General features: G+C 49.3%; 1 protein-coding gene across 7 annotated transcripts in view; it reads right to left on the reverse strand.

Moving 5' to 3' along the window:
- LOC118291900 (POU domain, class 2, transcription factor 2) overlaps positions 1–23116 on the reverse strand; it is an 80335-nt gene that overhangs the window by 36313 nt on the left and 20906 nt on the right. The gene's annotated exons all lie outside the window — the stretch shown is intronic.

Raw genomic sequence — 23116 nt, forward strand, 5'->3', positions numbered from 1 at the left:
TATACACACACACACACACACACACACACACATAAATATACACACACACACACACACACACATAAATATACACACACACACACACACACACACACACAATATCCCGGCTCGCTCTCTTTCCGTCTCTCTCTCGCTCGCACACAAACAGAAGTGAATTGCGATCAAAAGTGTGGAAATCTTATCGGCTTACACCCTCAAGTTAATTGCAAAACTTCAAAAGACTTTGAGGAAGGAGCGCCGCTTCTTTTTTAATATCAGTCCAACCACATAAATGATATGCAGATGTGTTATTACCGCATCACATTTTCATTCCCCCCCGAGGAAAGAGATGAAGCATTTTGATATATTGATATGAGGAACGCCCCAGTAACTGGCCTCGGTGCGATATTGCTCCTGACGTGCGATTGATGAGTGACTGAATTTAATAAAGAATAGGACCTAGTTTGGCAGACTTGATAAAAAATTTGGGATGCAAACGTATGTTAAAGTATGTTTTCTATATGGGGAGGGGTGTGTGTGTGTGTTGCAGAGTTGGTTATAAGGAACAGTGTGTGTGTGTGTGTGTGTGTGATGGGGGAAGGTTGGGGGGATCACGCTTATGAAAAATAAATTTCAAAAAGCCAGCATTACCCCTGTTCAGGCCCGAGCGCCAGCCTTTGCATTTCAATGTGAGGTGCAGCCTCCATTATTTATGATGCTTTACACCTCAAAACCAGGGCCTGCCTCACTCTCTCTTTCTCCCCCCACATCCCCATAGTAACCGCCGGCCCTGGGTCTCCATGAAACACTGTGCGAGTGCGTACGTAGGCAGGAAGAGTGACGGCGAGCCGCGGGACGGTTGTGATGGGTGACAACGCGCAGGAAGTTTCAAAACAACAAACTGAATTATCGCAACAGCCGCGCACACAATCAATCTGTGGAGTCCGGCGGCGGGATGTGGATTCCGCAGTCCCGGAGAACAGCCGCACGTCACCGCAGACGTGTTCCCATCTTTGATTTCGGTGTTCTCTAGTTACAAGTTCGTTCGAGACTGTCACATCTGCGCCTCCTCGCCGTCAGAGCGCTCACTCGCTTTCTGTCTTCCCCGTCTGCGTCGCTGCCTGATAGGAGGCAGTTTTTATCTCGACGTGCGAGACGCAGCACTGACAGGAACTGTGCGGCGTCTCCTCACTGAGCTGTTCGCTCTGTGCCTGAAATGCAGTGTTACACCAACACATCCGCATGCACGCCATATGCGTCCGGCCGAAGGAGGAACAAATGACTGCCACAGAACATGAATTGTATTAACTGTAAGTATCAAGACCACGTAAAAGAATAGAAGCAATTGCTGAAAACGTCTGATCATCAACAAGATGTAACAGAGTTTATGGGAAATGTGTTAATATGATTATTACGTACATCGAGGTGTCACAATCAATCTGATCCACGATCTGACAATAATCTACTCATGGTTACAAACTACACAATGACACATATGATAAAAATTGCCTTACAGATTGTGTTTGATTCGCAAACAAGCGAAACATGAAGGTGTTTTCTTTGACATTAAAAGAACGTCACCCGTTCTTCACGAATCACTTGACTTCAACACTTCGCTCTCGGTGCTGAGTAATTTTTTTCAGACGGTGGATTGCATTATTAAAAGAACACTATAATAAAAGATATTAGAAAGATATATGACAAAAGAAAAATTCTTCACTGGAGCACAGGGGGATTAGAAGTCGAGTCGGGAGTGTCGCGGAAAACTCTCTGGCACCGAGGAGACGGCGACATGACGAGAAACAAGCGCCTTAATAAGACTTAATAAGTTGAGATTTAGTTCTAATATGAATATTCAAAAGCTGTACAATAAGACAGGATCACTGTAAGACAGTTACTGAACATAGTGGAGCATTTAACAGGTGAAGAGATAGATATTCCTCTCAGAACGTGGAGGAGACCAAAAACGGAGCTAAAAGGGAGTGAATATTAGACTGTACATTTAGAAACCAGGTGACTATGGGTCAAGCTGAAGCTGCCACCTCACTAGTAAAGATCCAGGAAACATAACTCAAGCAAAACAATGCGTATCCTTAAGGTTTCCCAAAATTAAGATACATTTTGTAGAACGCTTGTGTCCGACTGAAGAAAGAGGGATTTGATTCCAGAGCCACTTACTCACTAATCAAACTAACTGCCCTGGTTGTCGAACTGTACGTTGTTTTCTTTACAGCTGAGGAGTAATTATGGGCCAAAAATCTGAGTATATGACAACAAGGAAGACCTAAAGACCCTCCTTCACCAGAAGCAGACTCTTGGAGTTGATAAAATCCAATGTACTGAATAGTAACTTGACAGCAGAGTGTCAAAACACAACGTCCTTCAGGATCAAAGATACTTTGGAACATGAAAAAAATTCAAACCGAAGAATTATCAGGAGGGCTCTGCAGCGCAAAACATATCTCTCTAGTTCTGAACCGTCTGGATTTCTGTAAATTGACTTGAAGCATTGCTCATTGTTTGTGAAGGTTGACGTGCACAGTGCGGGCTCTGTGGCCTCCGCACGCAGTCACAGTGTAAAAATGAAACTAATGTAATAACTGCGGAGGCTGGAAAGGGACGAGCCTTTTCACGGCGGCAGATTTATGGGTTTTGAGTGCGGAAGAATCTCCATTTCCAGAATTAAAGGCGAGCGCTGACCCCCCCGCCCCCCGGCCCCCGGCGACAATAGTTGGCGTGTAGCGTTAGAACATCTGCCAGACATTAGTCAAACACACCATCGGCCAAATGATGGAGCTTCTGAGGGGGTTGTAAATTACAATGGGAGGGAGAGAGAGAGAGAGAGAGAGAGAGGGGCAATATCCATCAGTCCATCCATCTGTGTGTGTGTGTGTGTTTGTCTGGACCCTCGGACAAAAGGCCTGCTGCCGCGACGTTGGCCAAAAGCTCTGCTGGTCAGCCCGTAATGAACCCTACACCCCCCTCTCTCCATTATAACACACACACACACACACACACTGCCCATCCCCCCGTCGGCTCTCTCTCTTCTCTCCAACACTACCTTGGCCTGCAGTGGCTGTGTCACTGCTAATATTGACGACACCCCCCTCTCTCTCTCTCTCCCTCTCTCTACCCCCCCCCCCACAGCCTCCCTCCCTCACCCCCCCCTCCCGCCCTTCCACCCCCCTACTTTGGCCGGCAACCGCTGTTGTCCACATCTCACCTCATCCATAGTAGACAGTATTGATTTTCAGCACGGAAAATAAAAAAGGCCATGAATTTTAATGCCTCGCTGTCTGTCTGTCTGTCGCCCTCTCCCCCTCTCCCTTAGTACTCATCTTCACCTCCCCCCCCCTCTCTCTCTCTCTCTGTCTGTCCTTTCACCAAACCCACCCACCAGCTTTCCCTCTCTCTCCATTTTTCTTTTCCTCATTTTTTTCCCCCTCAGGGAAGGATAGTGCAGAGACAAAAGTCAGGAAGCAGGTGTGGAGGATGCAGTGATATGTGTGTGTGTGTGTGTGTGTGTTTGGGTCATCTGCCATTTCCAAGCTTATACAGTACCAACCTTGTTAACTAATGGCTGTGTGTGTGTGTGTGTGTGTGTGTGTGTGTGTGAGGAAGGGAGGAAGACACAGGAGGGTGTGTGTGTATGTGTGTATGTGTCTATGTGTGTGTGTGTGTGTATGTGTCTGTGTGTTGGGATTTGGAAAGAACGCCAATATTTGAAGAAAGAAAATTGTCTTATTAAAACATTATGTTGTTAAAAAAAAAATCCTAACAGACAGTAGTTGATCGTTATTGAGTTTAACCACATGAAAAAAGAAAAAATCTATATCGCAAATTTCTGTCTGTAACAGCCAGCGAGCGGCTTCACGCCGTCTTTACCTTCGACCGCGGCCGCAGCCGAGCTCCGCTGGATTCGTCCGGTTTTATTAAGCCTGAGTCGCCACCGGTGACCACTACACGTGATGCTGTCCAATGTACAGTAAAGAGAGCGGGATACAGTAAAAAAAGAAAGGGGAGAAAAAAAGAAAACGCATCCTCCACGGAATCATGGAATCATATTTCAACAAAGACCTATTCCTCTATAATAATAATAGCATATGTTCCGAGTGTAATCTTCCTAATTATGAAGGAAGAACCGCAGCGCTGAAGAGAGAAACGTGTCAAGTTGGAACACAGTGATTTCTCAGTGAAAGTGGCGGTTGCCATCAATAACAGGTTGCCTGTTTCTGTCAGCGCTCGATTGCACCTCATCGTTGTCGGGGGAAAAACTGTTGCTGCAATTTTCAGCATTTTCAGACTAAAGATTTTCTTTATGGGATTTTTCTGAAATTGTAATATCAGGTGTTAACGTCGGTGATTCAACAAACGCTCATTTCAAGCCAAAAGGAGAGGAAAAAAAAGGAGATAAAATGATTATATAGATTTCCCTGGACAGCGGTGCAATTTTTTCCCCAAACTGAATCTCCCATGCTCCGATCAGGTTGGACCACCAGCATTGACGATGGTTCCAAAATAACTGTAACCTGTGATCACACACGCACACCTACGCAGTGTGGCACACACACAGATTAATATAATACCTGAACAGAACAGAGAGAGATGGAAAATAAAAATGATACCTCATTTCAAATATTTACTGACAGATCCGCCTGTTGACTACAGGTAGAAGTGTCGAGACATGCAGCTTTTCCCAAAAGAATTGTGAGGTGTCAAGGTGAAAGTGAGAGAATGTCTTCTTCATTTTTGAGGTATTTTTTACGTTATCGTTACAGTTTGTCTGTTTCTTTGTCTGTTAGCAGGATTAATCAAAAAGTTATGGATGGATTTGCATAAAAAAGAATTCAAAGGTAGGTCTCGGTCACGGTAACAGGTGTGACGCTAGATTTCTTTTTTTTTAATATCTCATTTTAGCGCTGGACTACACACACACACACACACACACACACACACACACACACACACACGTGTAGACTGAAACCATCCAGCACATAACAGCCGGGTGTAAGATGCAGGCAGGTACGTGGAGCGCCATGACCAAGCGGGCGTTGCAGGAACATCTGCCCCGAGCACGGGCCGGAGGTCCCAAGGTCAAAATGGAGGACGCCTCCAAAGGTGGTTGGGAAGGACCGGGATCGGATCCCGCGGGACTCCCAGACCCAGAATGACAGATGCGGCAATGTCAAGCGACAGAAGAATGACGACGAGGAGCTCGAAAAAACTACCGAGGGCCGAAAGAGGAGCTGGAGAAGATGTGGAAGGTGAAGACAACAGCGGCGCCGGTGGTGATCGGACGCCCAGACGGGGAGGGAAGCTCCGGCAGAGTCCAGCAGCAACATCCGAGATCTGTGTCCTGAAGAACCCTCGAGCTTCTATACAATATATTATTATTACATATATTATATATGCCTTAGAGGAAACATGAAAACATACAATACAGCTTGTGTAATTTTGTCTGTTGAACTCACACTGATATGTAGCGTTCAAGGCCAGAGAGAAACACACACACGCACACACACACACACACACCCACTCACACACACACACACACGCGCACACACACGCACACACACACACACACCGTCAGTGGCGCTCACAGTCAATACCTCAAACTAACAAGCGACGCAAGAAACTGCCGTTTTAGTGGCTTTTTCCTGGAACACAATTCCCAAGGAAATGAACATTAGCTTCACTCTTGGCGCTTGAAAAAAAAAACCCATCAGAGGTAAAGATGTCGACTACTGTGACGACAAACCGCAGACACGACCGGCACCGGTTGCTTTTAAATTTCAAACGCCGCCACAATAAGAGTAACACGTTGCGTCTTGTGTCCTCGGCGTTCGGCGCGCGGCTCAGAACAACCATTACCAGCCGGCCCGCGCCGCCTCTAAGGAAGTCAAGTCATTTGTCCATCTGCTGCGTAACCTTCAGGCCGGCTCGATCGACTGTCAGCCCGGGATGCGCTCCGAACAAACTCCAACCCATTATCGGGAAGAATGCCACAAAACACAAGCAGCGGGTTAAATGTCAGACGCCTGGAGAAAAAAAAAAAAATCTGCTTCCCACTTAATGTATCCTTGAACTTTTGCGAGCCTCTGCATCTCCTCAAGGAATGTTACTTCCCCCCCAGTGAAAAGGAAAAAAGAAAATATATATATATATAAACAAAAATGACAAAACAACACATTTGTATGTTTTCTAAGGACAATGCGTGTGGAATGCGCGGAGGACAACGCGGAGAGGTGCTTCTTCTTCTGTGTGATTGCACGCTGAGTGGGAGTTTGCTCATGTCAGCTTGTCCTCGGGATTCTTGCGGTTGCGGCGCCGGGACAATGGCGATGTTTCTCGGTTTAATGAAAGAGTTGCAATTGTTCGCACACGGCTGATCCATCGCATTCACCAATTGAAGGAGCATATATAAGGTATTTTAACAGCTGTTTGCTACTAACCCTGCATGAAGAGGTCACTCATTCGCCGATCTACAAACAGTGCTTGTCAGCGACGGTGCAGCACAACTGCTGTTTTGGAGCAACTTTAAAGACGGCGGTATCGGAACCGTACAGAGATTTGTGTACCAGCCGAGGCCCGACCCGGCATTATCGGGAGGCAAATCTGATATTGGTATTACAATTGGGAACATCCCTAGAATAAAGTGACACCACCAATCAGGAGGCGCAGGAGGTAGAGCGGGTCGTCCACTAACTAGAAAGGAGGTGGTTCAATCCCCTCCAGTCACACAAGACACTGGGCGGCAAATTGAAGCGTGATTGTGATAGATCACTAATGTGCAACTTGCCCCCTTAGGGGGGCCGGAGGGATCCCTACACAACAGTACGAACTTGTCCTTTACCCTGCGATGAAAACATTTCTGTCCCGTCTCCGGACGGTTTGGTGAGGACGCTGTGGACGCTGTGGCCTTTAAAGGCACCGGATCTCAACCCTGCAGCTGAAGACTTGTGGAATCACCCACAAGGGATTCACTCACTTCCTGCACCACAAATAAAAGGTGCAGGATTAAAGAAATGAATTCCTAATAACGTTAAGGCGGCACACGATTAAAAATTCTTTAACACACACACACACACACATTTAAATCCCCTGCCCGACACGACCCTTCCTCGCCCAAAACCGTCCCTTTCAAGCCTTTTTCTCAATGACAATGCACTTAAAACACAAGGAGCCTCCCGATCCTGTTAATCCACTCATCCACTCAATGTCAAGTCCACCGTCTGCGCGTCCGTCTGGCTGGCTGCGTGACCCAGGCCCCACCCACCTTGACCCTGACCCCGAGACCGCGGCACCAACCCCCCACAGCTCCGCGGCGACGGCCACAATGGAACCTCTCTGGACAAAAAGACCCAACGACTGAGATCTTTAAAGATGGAATGCCCCACTGTCCAGAGTAACAATAAAAAAATAAAATAAAACAGAAATTATACAATTGACGGCTTTGTCACGTACCGGTAGTATATTTTTGTGTGTAGAGTTTTGAAATCTTATTTTAAATATTGATTTAAAAAGTAAAGACATTTTGTTGAGATTATGTCTTGTGTTCATTCTGCATTGATATCGTCCTGAAATGCTTAAATCTGTTTTTAAATATTTGACTCAAACCGAATTTGCGTCGGTCAAGTTCTCCAGCTAATAACGTTTCCCGGGTTAATAGCAGATTAAATCACCAGTAACAACAGACATGTTCGTCAGAGTGAAGCTGACCCCAGAGTGTGACCCCCGGCCCATCCCCATAACACCGTCCGACCGCCTCTCGCTGACCCCTGATGAAAAATGAGCAGCCCCCAGCCCCCCCGGGCCCTGCTGGCTGCCAGGTCTGGTCTGCTGTGGCCCGGCCTGGCCCCCGGACGGCCCCCGCTCTGTCCCGGGACTTGAACTTGAGACGTGACACAACAGCCCGGCCAGGCGTGGACAGATGAAAGAGAAGAATGGGCCGGGTGACGGGTCGCTTGCATATGAATCGCCGCAGCAACGGCGATGGGAGGTGCGGGGGTTAGGGGGTTAGGGGGTTAAGGGTAAAGGTCAACCCCCACGCATCCCCGGGTCCTGCACAGACCGCTCCCTAACTGACGAGCAGACAAAGGATGTGGGGGGGGGGGGGACACGGGGCGCTCGGACCCCTGCTGCCCCCCCTCACCCCACCAGGAAGAAGAGAGTGGGGGGCTGGGACATGAACACATAAACACACATATGCACGGACACACACACACACACACGGGGGCAGATGCACTATGCAAACACACTTATGCTCACGTGCCACAGCTGAAGGACAAAAACATTCGGACACACACTCGGGTCTCGGCTCACATGAATGAACACAATGAGCACATTTGCATCAATATTTCATCAGGTCTAAATGCAGATGGTGTCATTCGTGCACGCTGCTGCGATGATCAGCGACGATATTCAAAAATGACAAAATCCCTTTTCCCCCCAAATCCCTAATGAGCCGTGTGTGTTTTGACAAAGCTCATCGTCAAATTACATAAATGAACCCTAAATAATTCATCGCAAAGAAAATCATAGAACCTTAAGATTAACACGTATCAGACTGTTCAATAGCGGGTTTCGCAGCAACTCATCTGAGAGTTTTCCGCAGGATCGATTCCCACCGCGGGTCACGTGTCCTCGGGCAAGATACCAAATTTCTATCCCTCTTCCCGCCCGACCCCTAATAAATGTTTTGCAATTTTTTTTTACAAGCAAAGATTATTAAGATTTACAGGTCGGCCGTTTATTGCTGGGGGGGGGGGGGAGGGGCGACCGTAATTACCTGCCGAGCAGAAGGAGGAGATCTATCAATTTAATGGAGATATCATGATGTAATGAGAACAGGATTGCGGCTCGTTGTAATTATTATGATACGGCTCCGATGTTTTCCAGCGTTAAACTCCACGCTACGGTCGAGCTGAACTCGAGTGACGCTTGACCCTGAAACTCACTTTATTTATCCTTTTGTTCACATGAGCAACGAACACAATGCGCAAAATCAAACCCTGACACTGAGGAACTGAGTTATGAATATTACACTGTTTGTTTGATTGATTCAGTTTTTCTTTTGTAGCTGTACTATAAGCAGGTACAAATACACAGAGTGCTTCGTCTCGCGCAGTACCGGGTGACTGACACGCCGTCTTGAACAAGCCGCCATCCGACCATGTTCCCTGACCCCGACAGGACCGGCGCCGCAGAGCTGGTGGCACAAAAACAACCCTGTGTGTGTGTGTGTGTGTGTGTGTGTGTAACAGAACATGACGATGGTCATCGGTGATCCCTCACCGCCTCGGGCGAACACTGGCTAAATGCACCTCACTCAGTCAGCGAGACACTGACATTAATAGAGGCTCGGTGTGTGTGTGTGTGTGTGTGTGTGTGTGTGTGTGTGTGTGTGTGTGTGTGTGTGTGTGTGTGAGAGAGGGTGTAAAAGCCCACGCATCCCGATAGCGATAGCCGTGCAGCTCCAGCCTTCGCGGTTAAGCCGAGCGTTGTGCGCCGCTATCGCTGCGGCTGCTGCTGCGGCGGCGAGATAGACGGGAGGATTGGCCCCGACGCTGGGGCCCTTTCAAACCCCCGGAGAGCGGAGAGGCAGTGAGTGCCGGGGCCTAAATGCGGAATCTCCTTATTTCGTGCCCCCGAGGGAACGCAGACACAGGGCCATTTTCTGGGGAGAGAATCATGCCGCCAAGCGGACAGCGGATTTACCATATTCATACCACTCTTTACAGAGGAGGAGGAGGAGGAGGAGGATCTTCACCCGTCCCATTTCCCTGCTACGACTGTATGTGGCTGCACCAGCTCGCACGGGCTGCTAAAGCCCCTCGGGGAAACCATTAAGGAGAACCTCGCTCTCTCCCCCCGCATTTCTCTCGCTCACCCCCCATTTCTGCCTCCCTCCCTTCCTTGCCTCCCTTTTTCATATGAAGTATGAAGCCCCTCTCATTCATTCCATATCCCCACTAATAAGGCCGGGCGCTTCAGCCAAGGCCGAAAGCTAGAAATCCGGCAATATCGCCCCCCGTCTCTATGTAGAAGTGGCAGGGATAAAAAGAGGGGTGGGGGACGGGGCGGGGGACGGGCGGCTGTAAACAGGCTATTTTGCAGACACAGGCCCTGATGAAAGATGTGTAGCTGCTAAAAAGTACAGCTGCTGTACTGCTGCTGCTGCTGCTGCTGCCGGCGCGGAGAAAACAGCCCAGATTCATATCAATGGCTTTGATTGAAGCAGTGGGAGAAACCCGCCTGGAGGACGGTTTGTCAGACGATGTCAACGCGTGTGTGCGTGTGTGTGCGTGTGTGTGCGAGTGTGTGTGTGCGAGGATTGGGATTTGTCAAAAGATTTGTTTAGATATGTGGAATGAAGTGTGTGTGAGCACAGTGTCTATTCCTGCTCATGTTCTCTGCAGTGTGTGTGTGTGTGTGTGTGTGTGGGGATTCATGCAAGTGTGTAAATAAGTGTGACAGTGCCTTTGTGTGTGTGTGTGTGTGCAGGAACTATGTGGATTGAGGTGGGGAGTGTTAGGGAGAGGGGCAGGCGGGCTAACAGATTCATATCCAATATGAAGAGGTTAAAGTGACGAGTCCAATCCTCCCCACAGAGCAAAGAGAGAATGAGATTGAGATGCGGGAGGTGGAGGGAGGAGGGGGAGGAGGGAGGAGGGAGGAGGGAGGAGGAGGAGGAGGGAGGAGGAGGAGGGAGGAGGGAGGAGGGAGGAGGGAGGAGGAGGATGAGGAGGGAGGAGAGAGGAGGAGGAGGAGGATGAGGAGGGAGGAGGGAGGAGGAGAGAGGAGGAGAGAGGAGGATGAGGAGGGAGGAGGGAGGAGGGAGGAGGAGGAGGGAGGAGGAGGAGGAGGGAGGAGGAGGAGGATGAGGAGGATGAGGAGGGAGGAGGGAGGAGGAGAGAGGAGGAGAGAGGAGGATGAGGAGGGAGGAGGGAGGAGGAGGGAGGAGGAGGAGGAGGGAGGAGGAGGAGGATGAGGAGGGAGGAGGAGGAGGGAGGAGGATGAGGAGGGAGGAGGAGGAGGAGGAGGGAGGAGGATGAGGAGGGAGGAGGGAGGAGGAGGGAGGAGAGAGGAGGGAGGAGGGAGGAGGAGGAGGAGGATGAGGAGGAGGAGGAGGGAGGAGGATGAGGAGGGAGGAGGGAGGAGAGAGGAGGAGGAGGAGGATGAGGAGGGAGGAGGAGGATGAGGAGGGAGGAGAGAGGAGGAGGAGGAGGATGAGGAGGGAGGAGGGAGGAGGAGAGAGGAGGAGAGAGGAGGATGAGGAGGGAGGAGGGAGGAGGAGGGAGGAGGAGGAGGAGGGAGGAGGAGGAGGATGAGGAGGGAGGAGGAGGAGGGAGGAGGATGAGGAGGGAGGAGGAGGAGGAGGAGGGAGGAGGATGAGGAGGGAGGAGGGAGGAGGAGGGAGGAGAGAGGAGGGAGGAGGGAGGAGGAGGAGGAGGATGAGGAGGAGGAGGAGGGAGGAGGATGAGGAGGGAGGAGGGAGGAGGAGGGAGGAGGAGGAGGGAGGAGGGAGGAGGAGGAGGAGGATGAGGAGGGAGGAGGAGGAGGAGGGAGGAGTGTAGTACAACAGATTAATTTCATTTCTGGACTGAGCACTCCTCTGCTGAAGGGAGGAGAAAAAAAAGCAGAGGATAATAAAAGAGGATAAAAAAGAATAGAGGAGGAGGAGGGGGGTATAGTGATAAGGAGGGGAGCTGGGAGGAGAGGGAAAAAGGGTAAAAGAAAAAGGACTTTTTTTCCTCCCTCCTTTATCTGATATAGTAAATGTGGGAGAGATCGGAGCCGAATTGTGTGTTCGGAAAACTGCTCGTGAGCTTGTCTGCCGGAGGAAGAGGAGGAGGAGGGAGGAAGAGGAGGAGGGATCACAACTTCACAGTCCGACTAAGACGCTTCAAATCACATAGAGAATATGGAGTCGACTCTTCGACTGCCTTCAAAAAAACAAACAACATCTTAAAAAACTGCTTTGTTTCTGCTGAAAAGAGCTTTTCGTTTTACATATTCTGTCCTTCTCATCATGTTTACTGCAATGTTCCTGCTTCGTCTTCTGTTTCCTCAACAAATGTCAACATGCGTCAAAAGACTTTTTCGATTTCAAAAAATCTAGTCACGGGCTGTTTGTAAGATTTACGTATCGGAACATTAACACAAACCGCACTTATTTCACTTTTACGCCCACACGCAACATTTTCCTTCTCCAGTTCTCGCAGCTACTGTAAATTTGAACCGTTTCGAGCATCTGGACCAAACATGAATTTGACCTGGAACTTGAAAAGTTGGTTTCCGTCAGACACCGATGAAACAATGAAAAAGCTACGTGAGAGATTGATGGGAAAGGCGCGCGAGCAGTCGCCTGCCGACTGATGCCACATCTGTGATAACGGGACAAACATCTGCAGCGGATCAATGCGATCCACCATGTTGCTACTACTGTTTAGTTTACTTTACTTTGGTTGTTCCTTGTGCAACAACCCTCAATTATCCGAGTGCAACCACGGTTCCAAGAATCCCGGAAAGAACCGGATGGAGAACAGGAAGCACGTCTGATGGACGAGGGACGCGCCCGAGTGGTCGTCGTTAAACCAAATTGTCGACAGAAAGAGGCCGTTGCTCTTTCCATCCGGGCGACACCCGATGTTTACGGGTAATGTCTCCGGCAGGTGGGAGATTCCTGTCATCACACTCCTGTGACTGTAGCTGCTGGACACCAGGCCCATCTGCACTGGGCCAAGTTATGTGACGAATAGGAAAATGGCACCTTCACACGACTAAATGGACCCAGAAATGTGAGGTACAGGGGGGGAGGTTATGTTTTCACCCCGGTCCAATTGTTTGTTGGTTTGTTTGTCAGGAGGATTAGAGAAAAAAATACTGAACGCACTTCGACGAAGCTCGGTGGAAGGACGGGACACGGGCCGAGAGAGAACCCAGTGAAGTTTGACGCGGATCTGGAACGCTTTCTTTGACCTGCCATGATCTTGTGGGGCGACTTTTGAACCGATTTCCCAGGGAATAATTCACATTCGTCTTGATCTGAGAAGGAAAAACCTAACAGGAGTATGCACCAAGTACTTTTAAAGTGTCAAATCAGAGAAAATACATGAGATGTTACGTCGATTGTCTGCCATCTTTAGAATTGCAGGAGACGAACCAATGAACCTCATTCCTATCGGGTTGCCAGTGGCGTGTTGCCGCCCTCAGACGTCCCTCGGATTGTGGAGGCCATTTTACTTTTCAGCGTGAGCCAGTTTAGTCTCGTTTTGACTCACCAGGCACCGAGCAAGGGCACGAACTGGACGCTGCGAGCATTAGATCCAGTCCATCCAGGTACTTGTTGGCAACGGAAGACGGAGCGAAGAACAGAATAATAAAGAATAAATTCACACCGCACCTAGCAAACAGAAACCATCCCACTTCACGTGTTCTGCTCGTGTCGCCGGCCGCGGCGGCAGCTGTGCGCCCGGGATGAAAACACCTCCTGAAAGCCCTTGAGCTCGTCGTCAGGCGACGGCACATGCGGGTGAGAATGAGTCACGGGGAGTAAGTGCCTGTATGTATTTGAAAGTGTGTCTGTGTGTAATGTGGGTAGGGGGGTTACTTGAGGCTAGCAGATTGAAGCACTAACCAGAGCACTCAGATTTATTAAAAAGGGTCAGACCCAGCGCCTGCTCACCCCCCGGCCCCTCCTTTCTCCCTCCATCCTCCATTGTTGTCATTTACGTCTGTCTCTGTGCATACATACAGCCCCCCCTCCCTCCGCTGCCCCCCACCACCTACCCATTCTGCATGATATTATGTTTTTCACAAAAAAAAAAAACAACCCTCAACAGTCCCCACCGCTGCTCCCTCGATGAGACTGAAGGGGAGGGAGGGGTCGGGGGGGGGAAAGAGAGGAAGGACGTAGTGTTCCGGAGGTAAATAGGGACCCCCTCCATTCCTTCCTATCCATCCTGCGATCGCCCCACACGCCCCTGCTCTCCACCCCACATTCATTATCATAACTCCTGTCCGTTAAATTAAATTGTGAGGGGGGGGGTCCTAACTAAATCTCCACTCTTCTCCCCCAAAAAACAGCGCTGACCACCAGCCAAGGGGAAGGACGGAGACAGGAAGGAGACAAAAGAGGTGGAATCCAATCTAACTAGCCCCACTTTATTAGCTAAATGTATCGGCGGTGGGCAAGAAACGCATTGTCGGCTGTGGGGATTCATATTGCCTAGGAGCACACACACACACACACACACACACATACTTGCAGACATGCAAAGAGGCCGCACAAAGGACACGCGCTGCTTCTCCGTGTGTGGTTTATTCGATACAAACCATGTTGGCGAGCGTAAAACGTCCCTGCGGCGCTGCAAGCGGCGAGATTACATTACAGCCGCGCACATAAACATGCAAACACTCAGGGAGGAGAGTGAAGTCAGGTACACAGACACGGGGAACACACACACACACACACACACACACACACACCGATCTGGTTATCCACGGCTTTGTCATTTTAATCTCCATATAAAAAAAGGCGTACAGCTTTGAGATGGCAGGAGCCGGCATCAGGACGAGCTTACTCACACTTCCACACACACACACACACACACACACACACAGAAAACACACACACACACACACACACACACACACACACACACACACGCACACACGCCTTCTGTGTGAGATCACACACTGGCTTCATTATGTCAGCGACCTGTGAAGGAGGACAGCATCCTTAAGCTCCGCTCTCTCTCTCTATTCATGCGAGCCAGGGGAACAAGATCACTGCCTTCAGGTTCGCACAAAAGACCGGCACTTCTGTACGACACGCGGCGGCGGCGGCAGCGGGCGCTGACGGACGTAAGAGCGCAGAGGCGGCTGGAGATCGCACACGCGCACAAATCCAAATCCAAGTTACTATGTTCTTTGAACACGTGATACACACGTCTGTTTTCCATGACGCAATGCCACCGCCGTGGATTTTGAGTTAGTTGGTTAGTTAGCAGGATTAGACAAAACACTGCAGAACGGATTTCGACGGAACTTGGTGGAAAGGTGCGACGCGGGCCAACAAAGATCCCAATACATTCTGTCGCGGTTCCGGACAAATTTAACATTTCCGAGGAACTAATTCATGGTTCTTGATCGAAGATCAAGTGGATTTAAATGTGGTTTATATTTATATATATTTTATTCACAGAAACACATGTGGTATTTCCCTGCTACTGAGTTAGCTCCTTTGTGTTTGTGGCAACGGACTGTTTTAAAAAAACACGAGCCACAGATTCCTCTTGTGGACACACACACACACACACACACACACACACACAGATCACATACTGGTTGGTGATCTGGATCTGGGATTAACAGCATAAGGCGATTATCATTTTTCAGCCGCAGCCGTGAAACTTGGTGAGTTCAAAGTCTCCATAGGTGAATCCTTGGGAGGGTTACGTGAGGCCAAGAAACCAATTTACCTGGAAAACGTGAGAGTTTACAATTTGTCCGGAAACTTTTTTTGAAATGTTCCATCCGCTTTTTTAAAAAGAATTGTCAAATTAATGCAGGTCGTGTGAAGATAAGCACTTCAGCAAATAACAAGCGCTAACAAAGAAACAGGGGGAAAAAAGAACATTCGCAAGTTCAACCTCACACACACACACACACACACACACACACACACACATACACACACACACACCACTGATTCCTGTGACACCTAATTATTCTGCTTCATTAGAAGGTGAATCTGAAGCTCTGACCTCAGACCAGCCGCTAATCACTTAAACAGCCTCGGGGCCCCTTCTCCTCTCGCTCTCGCCCTCTCGTTTCCTCTCCTCTCTAACCTTCCCTTCCTCGGGGCCCGAATCGCGGCCGGTGGCGCGAAGGAGAATTAGAAGAAGATGGAGGGAGAGAGAAACGAGGGAACGAGGGAACGAGGTGGGGGGGGGGGGGCTGCGAGACGAATGAACAGGCACCGGGCTTCTTTACGGTGATTGTGTGTGTTGCCGAGGAGAAAACCTATCGACGGACACCTCGTCGGACAAAGGCCCGGCGCACGGTGAGTGCATTCGATCAGACGTGTGCATCGGTGTTAAACCAAAAAAAAAAGGTCCCCCGCTGCGGCGGCGAGTCATTCAGGAGAGCGGGGGCGTAGAATGGACACTGGCCTATGTATATATTTATATATATATATATATGTTTATTTATATATATCTACACACTTACATGCACACAAGTGATGAGACAAGCCATTAGGGAAACACCAATTTGTACACACACACACCAGAAATAAGTACCCACAGTAAGTACACAGGTACTCGTCTGGTGTTTACATGCGCAGACATGCTGGAGATGTCCTCACAAACACACACACGCGCGCGCGCACACACACTTACATGTGATTGCCGATTACATACCCAAAGAGCGCGAGACCCACGGGGCAGTCAAATATAGCCTGAGTACAGCCAATTTAGCCCTTAATGGTCTTTGTGGCCATCAAGAGCACAAGACGAAGGATGCCTGTCCACTGGTGTGTGTGTGTGTGTGTGTGTGTGTGTGGAGGAGGACAATGTTTACCTCGATTCCTTTCCTTCCATACGTGTGTGCGTGTCTAATGGCCTCTGAACGTTTCTACGGTAACGATGGCAGTTGTGAGCCGACGTACAGAGGGGAAGCAGAGTTCAGGTGGCCACATTCGGTCGAACGCGAGCGCGTACGTGTCATGTCTGCACAGCGGGAGGCGTCGGCGGCGCGAAATGACTTTTATCATTCTGTGTGCAACATAAGATGATACAGCGTGCGTGTGCGAGTGCGTGTGCGTGTGCGTGTGCGTGTTCACTGCTGCAGACAAAGGTTTGTGCACACATGAAGGAAGTGTGTAATACATGTACATGTATGATTCAGGAAACATCAGCTGACAACAGATAACCTACTTTATCTTGATGAAGCCGTGATAAATTTTCTTTTACTGCTATCACAAAATTTATCTTAAATTACGGGGGAAATTATGTGGGAAAAAAATATTTCCATGTTTTTCCTGTGGTGCACAGGAAGTGACCTGTTTTATGATTTGTTTGAAATAGCAACTTCCCTCCAATGTTTTTATTTTATTTGACCTAAACAAGGTTGTAATTAAATTTAAATAAAAACCTCCTGAGCATGAATAGCTTTATCGCTAGATGAACTTCTCAAACGGATTAAGAAATAACTGATGTCGCGGTAGTTTTCACTGTGAATCATGGGAAATGTAGTAAAAGAAAAAAAAAACCTACAACAGCAAAACTTACGTTGTGTCAGATAGGAAACGTTCAGAAGATAGGAAAATATATACAGCAAGTGTGTGTGTTAGTGTGTGTGTGTGTGTGTGTGTGTGTGTGAAGGCAGCGACATCTACAAACTGTTTTTCCAGCGTGTCGGTGCGTATGTTTAAGTGTGCGATAAATATTTCAAGTGCACAAGTGTTCATGTGTTTCAGGTGACAAAAACCGAGCTGACACGTCCTCGGACGGAGTTTGTGTGTGTTTGTGTGTGTGTGTGTGTGTGTGTGTGTGTGTGTGTGTGTGTGTGTGTGTGTGTGTGCGCGCGAGCAGAGCCCACGGTGGGGGTGAGGCAGCTTAACGCAATAAAGCATGTTGTATTGACATCTGTGTTGTGTCTATTGATTCCCCATTATGGAGCTAACAAACCTGCCTGGACGCTTTGTCATTCCCAATCACGTTAGCACCGGGACTCGCCAACAACAGCGCTGCCCCTTTTAAAATCTGATCCATACACACACACGCGCGCACAGACGCAGGTGTCCTGACATACACACAGTTCCTCGCATTCCCACACATCCACCGCGGCCTTTCATGTCACCACCCACACACCCACACACACACACACACACGGGGTGGCGGGAGAGTGGTCAATGCCGGCTGATCAATAGCGGTGGAAGGTTAAAACCACTCACACAATGAGCAGCTATGAGCTGCTTGTGGCTTCCAGATAAACCACACACGCCGGGAACGATCCATAACCGACCTCAACGTGCAATTATTGGATCGTCTACCTCTCTGCCGGCTCGCACGCGGGGCCGGTCACACACACACACACACACACACACACACACACACACACACACACACACACACACACACACACACACACACACACACACACACACACACACACACACACACACACACACACACACACACACACACACACACACACACACACACACACACACACACACATGCAAAAATGCAGCAATTTTCTCTCTGGGTGAACTGCACACGGCCGCAGCCACAGAACGCAGAGACATAGTTCACATTCCCACCTCCCTCCCTCAGCTACTTTTCTGACCTGCTCATTGAGAAACGACAACCCTGCCTCATACACCACGACACGCACACACACACACACAAAAACTGAGCCAATTAATCCAGACACAGGGGCCTTTGCTTTGGCCCCGGTTCTGTGTGGCCCATCACCGCAGCCCCCCTCCTGGGCACCACGAGGTGAAGATCCTGGGTGTGAGAGGAGGTAGTTATCGAGCAGCATGGAGCACTTTGTGTGTGTGTGTGTGTGTGTGTGTGTGTGTGGGCTGGAGGCCTGCGCTTTGGACTCTGCAATAGAACAAAGTTTCTCTGCGCTGCTGTGAAACAATAGAATGGAACAAAAAAAAGAGGAAAGAGTAGAATCCCGTCGCCTCGGTCCTGTTCCGCGGCGGCAATTTGGATGCCACATCACGAGATCCCTCCGTCTGTTTGTTTGTTTGTCGTCTTTGTTGTATTTTTAATCGCACCCGCGTAAAATATCTCCACTCTGCGTTTGATCGCGCGCCCCTCCTGATTTTTTTTTCTCCAGTCGTTTGCTAACGTAGACCGCGAGCGAAGTCAACGCGACGAGGGAGCCGACAGCAGAACGACCAGGTTCGACCGGAGAGTTCAAATAAACAGCGAGCCGCGCGACCAGAGGCGGGACGAGAGGCCATTTCTTTTCGGGAATAGCCAACATAAATAAACCATCCCCTCTCCATCCTGGACGTGCGCCTCCTCCTCCTCCTCCTCCTCCTCCTCTGCGAGTTTGACAGCTCTCAGTTTTTATGTGGGCCACAGCGGGCCTGGAGGATTTTTTTTTACTGCACTGTACATAAAATAAAAAGAGCATTTAGATTTTCCTTTGTTGTGGTGCAGAGCGGGGACTGCGGCGGGGACCGCGACGGCGGCGGCGGCGGCGGCCACGGGTCCCTCTCCGCCCCCGCCTGCCTGCCTGCCCTCTGAAAAACACCACACGGCACTGGAGACGGAGACGGAGCCGGGTCAGATCTCGGAGCGAGACGCGAAGATCTGACGCCGAGAAACATCAGCCTCCGCTCGTCAGCGACAAATCCCGGCGGTTGATGGTTGGCACCAGTGCAGTGATGTCGAGTGAACGACAAAGAAAACACAAGGGGGAGATTCATTTCTTCGGACTAAAAGAGTGTAACTGAGGAATAATCCATTTTTTCCACTTCCTGACGCTCTTGTTTAAAAGTGTGAGGAATTCAAATCGTCACGTTTGCACAAATACAAATACAAAAAGCGTTGCTAAGGACAATTTAGATCCATTACGACGTCACACAAGACGTTTGACTCCAAAAGAACTGGACCTGCGTATCTCATGACCTCGTAGGAACCACTCACTTTACACGGGCTCGTCTGTCCAGTGCTGGAGTGAGCGAGTGTGAAGATTTGACGAATCGCCGTTTTCTTCTGCGGCCAAACTGATATTTTTGGTTTGCGGGCGAGACAGAACATGATCTTGGGGGTTTGGGGGAAACACGGTTTGACATTTTTCACCATTTTATGAACCAAGCGACCGATGGACGAGTCGAGCAAAAAAATCGACAGATTAATCCATAATGACAATAATCGTTGTCGCGCGTCTTACAGGCCCAGTTGAGCTGAGCTGAGGCGAGCAGCTCTCTCTCCTCGCACTGTATGTAAGTGTTAAAGAGTCGAGCTGACAAAAAACATAAGCCCTCAGTCAGTTCAGATCCAGTGTAGAGCCACTGTCTGCTGGCGTCTGCTGTTTAACGCCGCTGCCCCTCGTCCTGCAGCACTGACCCTCACTCATCTCATCTGAGACCCCTGACTCCCCGTCTTTCCTCGCGGCGACACACACACACACACACACACACACACACACACACACACACACACACACACACACACACACACACACACACAGGTTCAGGTAATCGTGCACACATGCACACCTTGGTCAAAAGGCGCAGACCGGAGAGAGAGAGAGAGAGAGAGAGAGAGAGAGAGACAGGGAATTGTGGGTAACAGTCTTAGCGCTAAAGTGGCTTAAGGGGCCGGTGCCAAACCACACAGGGCAAATCCAATTCAACAACCTCCCTGTGTCCGCAGGGAACGAGACGAGAGACGAGAGACGAGAGACGAGAGACGAGAGGGAGAGAAAGAAAGTAGAGTTTGCATTTTACTGAAAAGGCTTTGGTGTCAAGTGAATACTTCATAGAAATGAGAGAGAGAGAGAGAGAGAGAGAGAGAGAGAGAGAGAGAGAGAGAGAGAGAGAGAGAGAGAGAGCGGGCGAGCGAGGAGGAAACAGGATTCTGAGTCTCTCTCTCTCTGTCTCCAGAGATTGAGGATGAAAGACGGAGAAAAGAGGAAAAAAGGGGGGGGGGACGAGGAGGGACGAGGGGGGACGAGGAGGGACGAGGGGGGACGAGGGGGGACGAGGAGGGACGAGGGGGGACGAGGAGGGACGAGGGGGGACGAGGGGGGACGAGGAGGGGGGACGAGGAGGGGGGGACGAGGAGGGACGAGGAGGGACGAGGGGGGACGAGGGGGGACGAGGAGGGACGAGGGGGGACGAGGGGGGACGAGGAGGGGGGACGAGGAGGGTGGGACGAGGAGGGACGAGGAGGGACGAGGGGGGACGAGGGGGGACGAGGGGGGACGAGGAGGGGGGGACGAGGAGGGACGAGGAGGGACGAGGGGGGACGAGGGGGGACGAGGGGGGACGAGGGGGGACGAGGAGGGGGGACGAGGAGGGGGGACGAGGAGGGACGAGCCTCTGCTCTTCCACACAGTTTATTTCTCTGGTGTGTTGGAGGTTTATCACACCGACGTGTTTCACTTAAAGTAGTAGACACTTCTCATTTTCATCTCTTTTTTTTTTTCATTTGTTAAAAACGTTCACTTCCTCGATTCCTTCGTTCTCTACTTTGCAGCCGCCTGTTCTTCTTTATTCACTATGCATATTATTTTGATTCATGTCAACTCACCCACCCGACTCTTCCGCCACCTGCTAATTTGCTAAACTGCTACTTTAACCTTCTCGCCCGTTTATTATTCATCGATTCACTCCCTCACTCGTTCAATCATTCACTCCCAGGCCGCCGCCTCTCGTTCTGTCGTCGCGTCTTTTACTTTAATTCCTTAAAGGACCAACAGAGAGATTGACCCCCGCACCCCTCCCTCTTCTTTACCAAACAGAAGCCAGTGGTTATATGTCGCCTGTCAACGCCGCTCTCATTAAAACCTCAACCATTTTTCTCCTCCTGACACCTACTTAAGGTGATAGCCTGAATTACCCCCGCATGGCTCGGCACGGCACGGCACGGCACGGCTCGGCATACACACCTATCACCCCCCCACCCCCCTCTCACATCTGTCATTTGAAATTTCCGCCTGGATGGATTAAGTCGATGGAGGGACAGGGGGAGCCTCCGCCGCTGCCCCACTCAAATATGTGCACACACCTCAGCACACACGCACGCCGTTTATCTGACCAGCGGGTCGCTAAAGTAAAAAAAAAAAGATATATACATGTATATACATATACTCCAGCAGGTGGGAAGACAAACAAACAGACGCAGGCGGATTAAAAAACAAAACTGGTGACCTTTGACCTCTAGCAGATGAAAGAAAGGTTTGGTTAATGAAGATTAGAGTATAATACTTTAGATCTATGAAAGACAACGCGTTCATTTCCACGTGTACACCGTACATGCAGTGACCCTATATAATAAATGTACGGTGATATGATGCTGCATACAACCATCGCAGATTATAGGGAGATTACACCGGGGGTTGAAAAGAAACAACCACGATTATTGATCTCACTTAGCAAGTCACGGTGATCATGAAGGTATTAAACGTGCGGCGTGAAGACATGATGAGGTCATTACTGATCGACCGACCCCCCCCTTACAGATCGCTTCAGCGATCGGCCAATTACAAGGATTGCTACAGAACAAAGCTACAGAATGAAAAGAAATTAGTTTTCAACTTGACGCGCATCTAAATTTCTGTCTTGCACGGATTGCCACTTCATTCTTTTTCTTCTCACACCGTCTCCAAAGTTTTCTTCTTCTCCCGTCTGCCAACTCCTGTTTTCCCAATGTGGCTACCCCGTCAGAGATCAATACCCCCTGATCGATAGATGACAATGAATATTCCCCCCCCTAACCTGGACCGAGAGGAGGCTGGAGGAAGAGGAGAGGAGAGGAGAGGATGGCGAGGAGACGTGGAGGAGAGGAGACAGACGGGATGGAGGTGGAGATGGATGGCCATGAATGAGAGAGGGGGAAAGATGAGGCGCCGCTGTGAGACGGTGACGGACGCTAATGAGACGTATATTCATGCAGACCACCAAATATTCTGGGTGGGTGTGTGTTTTACATGTCGGATGTATATGCGAGTAAGTATTTCCATTTCTAACTTTGCTTCTTTTTTTTTTAAAGGAATAAATTCAGCTTCATCTCGTGCGGGGGCAAATATAACGAGACATTTAGTGTTCAAGTTCTCCTTCAGGGGAATAAAATAATACTTTCACTTGTTTTCATAAGGAGAATCATCACTAATTCATAAGACAAGAACATTTTTTTTATTTCTCCACAGTTGAAAAAATATCTTCAGCTCATAAAAACATAAATTACGTCTGAAGGCTTCATGAGATGTCCAATAACTTTGCAGGTGCTTATTTTTAAAGAGCAATAAAACAAAATGTAAATATGGCAAATGTGTGTGTTAAAGTGCAAGTTGTGTGTTAGGTCATAGTTAGTCAATTATATTAATTAAAAGTTTAAAAAAGAAGGAGAAGATGATCTAAGCCTGTAGTTTCTTTTGA

Source organism: Scophthalmus maximus, chromosome 22 (genome assembly GCF_022379125.1).
Source record: "Scophthalmus maximus strain ysfricsl-2021 chromosome 22, ASM2237912v1, whole genome shotgun sequence".
NCBI lineage: Eukaryota > Metazoa > Chordata > Actinopteri > Pleuronectiformes > Scophthalmidae > Scophthalmus > Scophthalmus maximus.